This window comes from Sinocyclocheilus anshuiensis, unplaced genomic scaffold, assembly GCF_001515605.1.
Source record: "Sinocyclocheilus anshuiensis isolate Anshui unplaced genomic scaffold, SAMN03320099.WGS_v1.1 scaffold767, whole genome shotgun sequence".
In the NCBI taxonomy this organism is placed as follows: Eukaryota; Metazoa; Chordata; class Actinopteri; order Cypriniformes; family Cyprinidae; genus Sinocyclocheilus; species Sinocyclocheilus anshuiensis.
The window spans coordinates 294960-303228 of NW_015551124.1; the positions used below are offsets into that span (position 1 = coordinate 294960).

General features: G+C 40.8%; 1 pseudogene; it reads right to left on the reverse strand.

The window, feature by feature from the left end:
• Positions 1 to 3678: 3678 nt before the first annotated feature.
• The window catches only part of LOC107663126 (NACHT, LRR and PYD domains-containing protein 3-like), an 11777-nt pseudogene continuing 7186 nt past the window's right edge, over positions 3679 to 8269 (reverse strand).

The following is an 8269-nucleotide window of genomic DNA, read 5'->3' on the forward strand; positions in this document are numbered from 1 at the left end:
GATGAAAGCAAAGACTGATACATTTATTTCTTCATTGATTTATTTATGTATTTCTACATTTATTTATTTCTGCTTTTATGTATTTATTCATTTATTTATTTATACTTAAGTCATTTATCGTCCTCCATATAGTCCTGCCTTGTAAATGCATTTCAATTTATTTTTAATAACGACATCTCTTAATCTTCAGCAAAAAAAGTGAATTGCGCTGACTCTCGCGAGAAGTGAATCCAACTGACGCTTTGCTGATGCTCTCCACGTTGATTGGCTGTTTGCTGCACGTGCCACACTTTCAGGTGCACACGAGAGTTCCAGAGTTTCCAGAGTTAATACAGTGCGTTTCCACTGGCACATAGCGAGAGCAGCGGAGCGAGCGTTTTCAATTCATTCCTATGGAAGTTGAGTTTAAACACTTGCGCGGTGTTATGGGATTGAAAGCGGTGCAGAGAAAGCATTGAGAGCGGCTGAGAGCGTCAAAAAGTTTGAGCTTTCCATGACTTTATGCAAATATCGAGCGAAAAACGCAGACGGGCGACAAGCAATCGCTGTGAAAAGATGATGAAATGTAAACAGGGTGTAAACATTGTTTTCAGAGGCATGCTCTGCCCTAAATTTGACACACCCCAAAGCAGTGGCGTTGTAGCGTTGCCAGCGGCACTGAGCGCAGATTTGACGCTAGTGGAAATACACCGTTACTGTGCATTCACGCCGGCAAGAGCGTCAAAAAAAATTTCACTCTGGCCGCCCTGCCAACTGTCCCAAATGTAACACTTCATGTGCACTTGCGGTCTTACAGACTTACAATTAGGGTTGGGCGATGTCTACCAAATTGGCATCGAACGATGTCTACAGTGAAACATCGTGATGGATGATGACATTGGGGGGCGGGGCGAGGTGCCCGAAGCATGAAACAAATAACGCGTTCTACGGAGCCACTAAAAGGTTAGTCGCTTGCTAGCGGTAGCCTGTTGCATTACAGTAGCCTACATGAAAGTTCACTTACCACATACACAGAGTAAGGCGAAATCTCTGATAGGACGATGGCGAATGATTTGCAGATCCTGAGCACCAACGACAAACATCTAATATTGTCAAATGTGTGGTAAGTACTGCCGCTCCATAGTATAGAGTCCTTGTGATCGCGAATCTCAAAAGTGAAAGTAAAATGAGCGCGCGCAATCGAAAGCGGTTTCAATAGCGGCTCCCTGATGCCCACAATTTATATACAGTTGCCTATACTTACCCAGCGATATAATTGCGAGAAAAAGTATTGAAATATTTTTTTATCCTCCCATCTCGTAGGCTATTTATTCCCTTTAGGGTTTCCGTAGTACACTTAATTTCCTTTCCGAACACGGAACTGGGATGTGGCGGATTGCGGGAGAGGGGGTGGCGGGGAAGGAATCACGATGTCAGCTTAACATCGTGATGTCTGTCAGCCATCGGCGAAGGACGATGGCATCGTCTATCGGCCCAACCCTACTTACAATGGCCGCCGCGTGTCCGTTAAGTCCACGAGACTGTAGGGTGTCCCATTTGTCATTTTAGCGTTCAGAAGGGTGCTCGCGAGCGCCCCCTTTGCGGCCGTGATGCGCCCTTGATCCGCACTTCTGCCTGACAGTCAAAGCGGCATTACGTCACGAAAGTGCGGACTCAGAGGAAGACCGCAAGAGTTTAGGGTGCCATTTGGGACAGGGCCGTAGAAAGATTCGTGGACGCTCTGACAATCGAACGCTTTGTCTTGTATTTAAAGGGCGGCTCTTGTAAAGCCTCTTGTTTGAGATGAGCAAAATCTGCGCAGAACCGATCACCGGTGATCATCGCGAGATGCATGCCGGTTAGAAAAGTGTCCGAGTTACGTCCGACTTGCTCTGATGTCATGCTGATTAAATAGCAAGCACTTTGAGTGTCTTGTTCATCATTTATTTTCATATAAAGCAACAGAACTGAAATCATATCATGTTTATCAACACAGCATGTGAGTGAGAATAACGCGATATCCGCCTTTGATCTCGTATCTGTTCCACTTCCAGAGGTCAGAACTGTCCATCTTGACTGCGCTTATTTCACTCCTCCCCTCACTGCAGCCGCCTACTCTTGCCTACATTTCAGGTGAGGCGAGGCGCATCTCAAACAAGCCTAATGTCTCTCAAAAGAAAGAGTCGACTCTGAATCATTGAAACGAGTCGCCCGCCCACTTGTTACGCTAGACCCGGGATAACGTGAAAACTTGGTCTGAAAGAAAATGCAAATTCATTCTTTGCCACTAGGTGCCGCTTTTGGAGCGTTAAAAATAGCTGTTTCCCCGGTAACGCTGTACACAAAGCAGCACTGCGCTCACAAACACTGCTTTATCAGGCATTACAGGCGAGATCCAATCAGACCAATCACCGCAGATTAGCGGAACGCAAAGAAGGGGTTTGGAAAAATGAATCGTTGAGCGAATCGTTTGGGAGTCGTTGAGCAAGTAAGGTAAAAATAAATGCATATTATAAGACAATAAAAGTGTTTTTTGACCTTGCATGCATGTCAACCTGTTGTCGGGGACTCCCAAAACCAAAACATTAACCTTTCATAATCCATAATAGGGGCACTTTAACAATTATAGTTACACGTTTGTACAAAATAAACCAATAAAAGCCATTTGTGTGGTGTGTTTTTGTGTTCATGGTTAAGTGCTAGTCTAATTTCAACATGCAGTTTATAGGAGACGTTTACTAGCCTTGGTCTTTAATTAACATTAAAATTAATTTGTGCGCAGCCTACATTTGAGTTTGAAATCCAAACAGTCCAATTAGTATTTCTTAAAAAGCCATTATTTTTAATTTTACAGCAACACTTGCTAGATTTGTAAATCTTAATTTAAGATTAAGATTCATTTGACAAATTTCTTTTATCTTACAGCATTTACCCATACTGAGCGATAAACAGACATGAAAAATTTGAAGAAAATAAAATTTTATTGATTGAAAATAATAATTAATGGCAGTTAATCATATAGTTAGTTAATAATACATTTCTATTAAATGACTAGATGTTAGGAAGCAACAGGATAAAATATATAATTTGAGGGTAAAATATCAGCCCATAATAATGTTGAGCTCAAGACACAAGCTGATCATTGAATGCATTCAAGCTCTACAACTGATTCTCAAACTTTCCTGATCATTGAGTCTCTACAAAGACCAAATCTGACATGAGTTTGATCCACATCTTCAGCTCTACTGAACAATCAGTTTGACTCTGATTTTAAGACAGACAGTTGAGAATGAGTGATCAGAAAGAGACATCAACCTTCCACATGGAGCGTAAGATGAGCTCCACAGCCTTTAACATTTGTGATGAAGTGTGTTTAGAAGATGAGCTCTGACTGACCCTCAATTACCAAAGTAACAGAGCAAGAGGTTGAACAGCTTCCTGTGAGTGAGAAATTAATCTTTCTCCAGGTGGCGTCAGAGACTCAGAAAAACAAAACTCCTGTTTAACTGCATTTAAATGTCTTCATAAAAACACAACGGAAGGATGTGGTGTGTCTCATTTAGACTGAAGACAAAGTGTTTCTCTATACACACTGAAATTAAGATTAGAAGAGAAAAAGAGTTTATAGGCTAGCTCTGAGTTAAAGAGAGATAATGTTAGATAATGAGAGATAGTTTCTAATAGTTTCTCTCAACTGTCTCAGTTGTTTTTCACTGGAAGCTGTTTAATCTCACGCAGAGACACTGAACTATCATAATAACATCTAAATCCAGCATAGAGGGGTTCAGTGAATGTGGTGTTGAATGTGTGTAAGCGTGTGAGTGTGTGTGTGTCAGAGACGCTGTAGAAGGACAGAGTGCCGGCTGACCAGTCCAGATACACTCCTACTCTGTTAGAGCGAAGTGAAGAGACAAGTATTTCTGTTCACTTATTATTGTGTTTCACAGTAAAACAGTTACTAAAACAATTCAGACTCCAGGACTTTTCATTGTATCCAAACAAACAGTCATGATTCCGTCCTTTCCTGCTGATTCCTTTATATGTCACTGATATATTCATATCTCTGCTCCATTCAGCCTCCCAGTAACAGCGTCCAGTCAGACTCTCTCTACACAGAACCTGAAGACACCAATCAAATCTGTCTGGATGATCAGGATACGGCTGCTCCTCTGTCATAAGTGTCACCTTTCTGTTCATCTCATACAGAGCGAGTTGAGTGTGTGCTGTGTTTAAATCCAGTGTGAGATCACATGCATCTGAACACAAGAAGAGAGTTTGTAATATTTATAACACAACAAAACAAGGTGTGTGTGTGTGTGTGTGTGTGTGTTTGCGTGTGCGTGCGTGAGTGTCTTACACTTCTGTGGTCCTGTTGTAATCCTGATCTCTCCTCCATGATCCACACTATAAAAACAAAAGGTGTCACACTCAATTTCGATAGTATTTAAGACTTTATATCAAATAAGAATGCATGTTAAACTGAAGATAATCTCTCATCTAAACACTTGTGCTATTTTTTATGTGAGCTATAAAGTCACTGAAAACTCATATGTACACTGCATACAGTACATGCATATACATAATGCACAGGAAAATAAGGGTGCGTTTTGTGACTGAAGATGATCTTGATTCAGTTCAACACCTGCTTGTGACTCATAACAGCAATATAAATAAAAATAGATTCCAATAGATAAATTCCAAACATGAACACCCACAATTCTGAATTAGGTTAAAAAGAAACAAAAATAATGATTTGTCGCATATTCAGCTTTACATTCACTCACCATTTGTGTCTATATTCTTTCATTTGTGTAAGCATATTAATCAATAACTGATATTCATTCATTCTGCTTCATGTCTTTGACAGCAATGAGAATTTACTTGATAGAATTAATTTTAGCAGCAACAAGCTTTGAATTGATATTTTGGGATCAGAGATTGCTGTTATGAGTCACAAGCAGGTGTTGAACTGAATCAAGATCATCTTCAGTCACAAAACACACCCTTATTTTCCTGTGCATTATGTATGTATATGCATGTACTGTATGCAGTGTACATATGAGTTTTCAGTGACTTTACAGCTCACAATTGTACAAACACACATGACAGGATGATTGCTAGTGTTGAACATACTTGAGTTTGTCCAGTCTGTAGTTTGGATCAGAGCAGCTTGACTAATGATTGTCCTGGGTGATTGTAACTCAGATCCAGCTCTCTCAGGTGTGAGGGGTTTGAGGGGTTTGAAGAAGCCAGAAAACAGCAGCCTTCCTCTGTCACCATACAGCCAGATAATCTACAAACATACAAAACAAACACTCAACATCACATCATCTGGGACATCAGATGTCACCATACATTACAAACACCCAGGAGATAAGGACCAGAGCAGAGGACATCTTTAATTTCATAATCAAGTGAATCTTTATCTGTTTTTTCTTACCTTAGTATGTTGAGTTGACAGTGTGAACTCTTCAGTCCATCAGACAGAAGCTTCACTCCTGGATCCTGCAGGTTATTGTGACTCAGGTCCAGCTCTCTCAGTGAGTTTGATGATTGTAGAGATGAAGACAAACTTTCACAGCACTGATCAGTGAGATTACAGTCAGCAAGTCTACAACACAGGATGAAATATGGTTCAGGAAGATGATGGGTTTAGATAGCACATGGTATTGATTCCATGCCATTCACATTACTAATAATATATTTTCCATCAGGTCATCTCTAAATATTGACTGGAAATAAGGCCAAATTAGTCAGACTCCATGAACCTTTGTTGCTACATCAACATGTCATATGGGTATCTCTACTAGCAATAACAATGCTGAAGTCAGGAGTTCTGTTCCCAAAAAACATGCATATCTACTGATAAAATGTAAGAAATCTGATGTATCAGGCAATTAATGGAAAACACATAGTAGGAATGTCCACTCCTCTGTGCTTTGGGGCAGTCGTGGCCTAATGGTTACTGAGTCGGACTTGTAACCCGAAGGTTGCAGGTTCGAGTCTCAAGTCCGGCAGGAATTGTCGGTGGGGGGAGTGAATAACCAGCGATCTCTTCCACCCACAATACCTCGACTGAGGTGAGACTCTTGAGCAAGACACTGAACCCCCAACTGTTCTCCGGGCGCCGCAGCAATATAGCTTACGAGCGTGTGTTTGTGGTGTGTGTGTGTGTGCACTTGGATGAGTTAAATACACAGCACAAATTCTGAGTATGCCACATGTCACTTTCACTTTTTAATTAGTGAATATAGTTTAAAAGTAGTTAAAATTAGCCTTGTTTGGCTTTAGGAACAAAAAAAAAAAACATTTTTAAACAAACAGACAGGAACAAATACAAACCTACCCACAAGATCAGGACCAGAGCAGTAGGCATCTTTAAGTTCATAACCAAGTGAATCTTTATCTGTTTTTCTTTTACCTCAGTATGTTGAGTTGACAGTGTGAACTCTTCAGTCCATCAGAGAGAAGCTTCACTCCTGAATCCTGCAGGTTATTGTGACTCAGGTCCAGCTCTCTCAGTGATTTTGATGATTGTAGAGATGAAGACAAACTTTCACAGCACTGATCAGTGAGATTACAGTCAGAAAGTCTGTAAAACAGGATGAAGATATGGTTGATTAAATTATTGTTTTCTGTGCTGATATACAGTGAGTTTGATGATTGTAGAGATGAAGCCAAACTTTCACAGCACTGATCAGTGAGATTACGGCCAGCAAGTCTACAACACAGGATGAAATATGGTTTCTCACTAACGACAGAAGATATGTTGTGATCATAGAGCATCAGAGTCACAGTGAAGTAATATAGAGGCAGTAGGACAGATAAACACCAAAAGAAAAAGACACTACCACTACAGTTTATTCTGACAGGTTGCACATGTCTGGAGTGAGTAAGGCAGTAGCAAGTACTTCTGACATTAAAACAGTTTTGCCCTCTTCAAACAGCTTCTGATTTCCCTTTAAATTATTGTCAAGTCAAAGAAAACAGTGTCAAGGTTTGATGGAGGAATCACAATGTTACTGTTTCTCAACATAACAGACACATTCAGATGCATCCCCAATCATGTAAATGAATACTCACAAAGCTTTTCTGCAGTTCACCACAGCTGGTATCAGTCTCCTTCTACCCTCATCTGATGTGTTGTATCTCTTCAGATCAAACTCATCCAGCACCTCCTCTGATATCTGAAGCATGTAGGCGATTGTTGAGCATTGAGATGGAAAAAATGTATTCACTGAGTGGTTCTCTGATTTCACAAACTCCTGAATCTCTCTGTACAGTCTGATCCTTCATTTCCAGCAGACAGAGGAACAGATTGATGCATTTGTCAGCTGAAAGACGTTCATCAGCCGTGAGTTTGTCTTTAATGTACTGTGTGGTTTCTCTGATGGTCTCTGAGTTGTCATCAGTTTGTCTCAGTAGATCCTGTAAGAGTCTCTGATTGGACTCCAGTGAGACGCCCAGCAGGAACCTCAGGAAAAGATCCAGGTGTCCATTTTCACTCTGTAAGGATTCATCAACTGCTGCTTTCAGTAGCTCATACAGAGAGTTTTTCCGACTATACCGCAGATATCTTTTCTTTAGAAACAACTTCAGTAATTCCTCATTCTTGACTATATGGCAGTAAAACAGATATAAACCAGCAAGAAACTCCTGAAAGCTCAGATGGATGAAGCAGTAGACTTTCCTCTGATGAACCACAGATTCCTCCTTAAAGATCTCAGTGCAAATCCCAGAATACACTGAGGCGTCAGTGACGTCTATGCCGCTCTCAATCAGGTCCTCCTCGTAGAACATCACATTGCCCTTCATCAGCTGTTTGAAAGCCAGTTCAGCAAGTTTCACAATCACTTTTCTGTTGGACTTCAGGAGTTTTTTTGGTTTTCTCCTATCATACTTCTGACTCTTCATGTTGATCTGAGTCAGCAGGAAGTGGATGTACATTTCAGAACACACTCACTGATGAAGACTCATTCACATCACAAACTTTCTCATCATCTGAAAACATCAGTGTAATTCTGCTTTCATCCAGACCATCAAAGATTAACACAACCTTACACTCCTCATAAATCTTTGAGTCCAGATCTTGAAGTTCAGGATGAAAGTCCAGCAGAAGTCTGTGAAGACTGTACTGATGATTTCGGATCAAGTTCAGCTCTCGAAATGGAAGCACAAACATGAAATCTACATCCTGATTGGCTTTTCCCTCGGCCCAGTCCAGAATGAACTTCTGCACAGAGACGGTTTTTCCGATTCCAGCGATGCCTTTAGTAAGAACAGTCTTGAT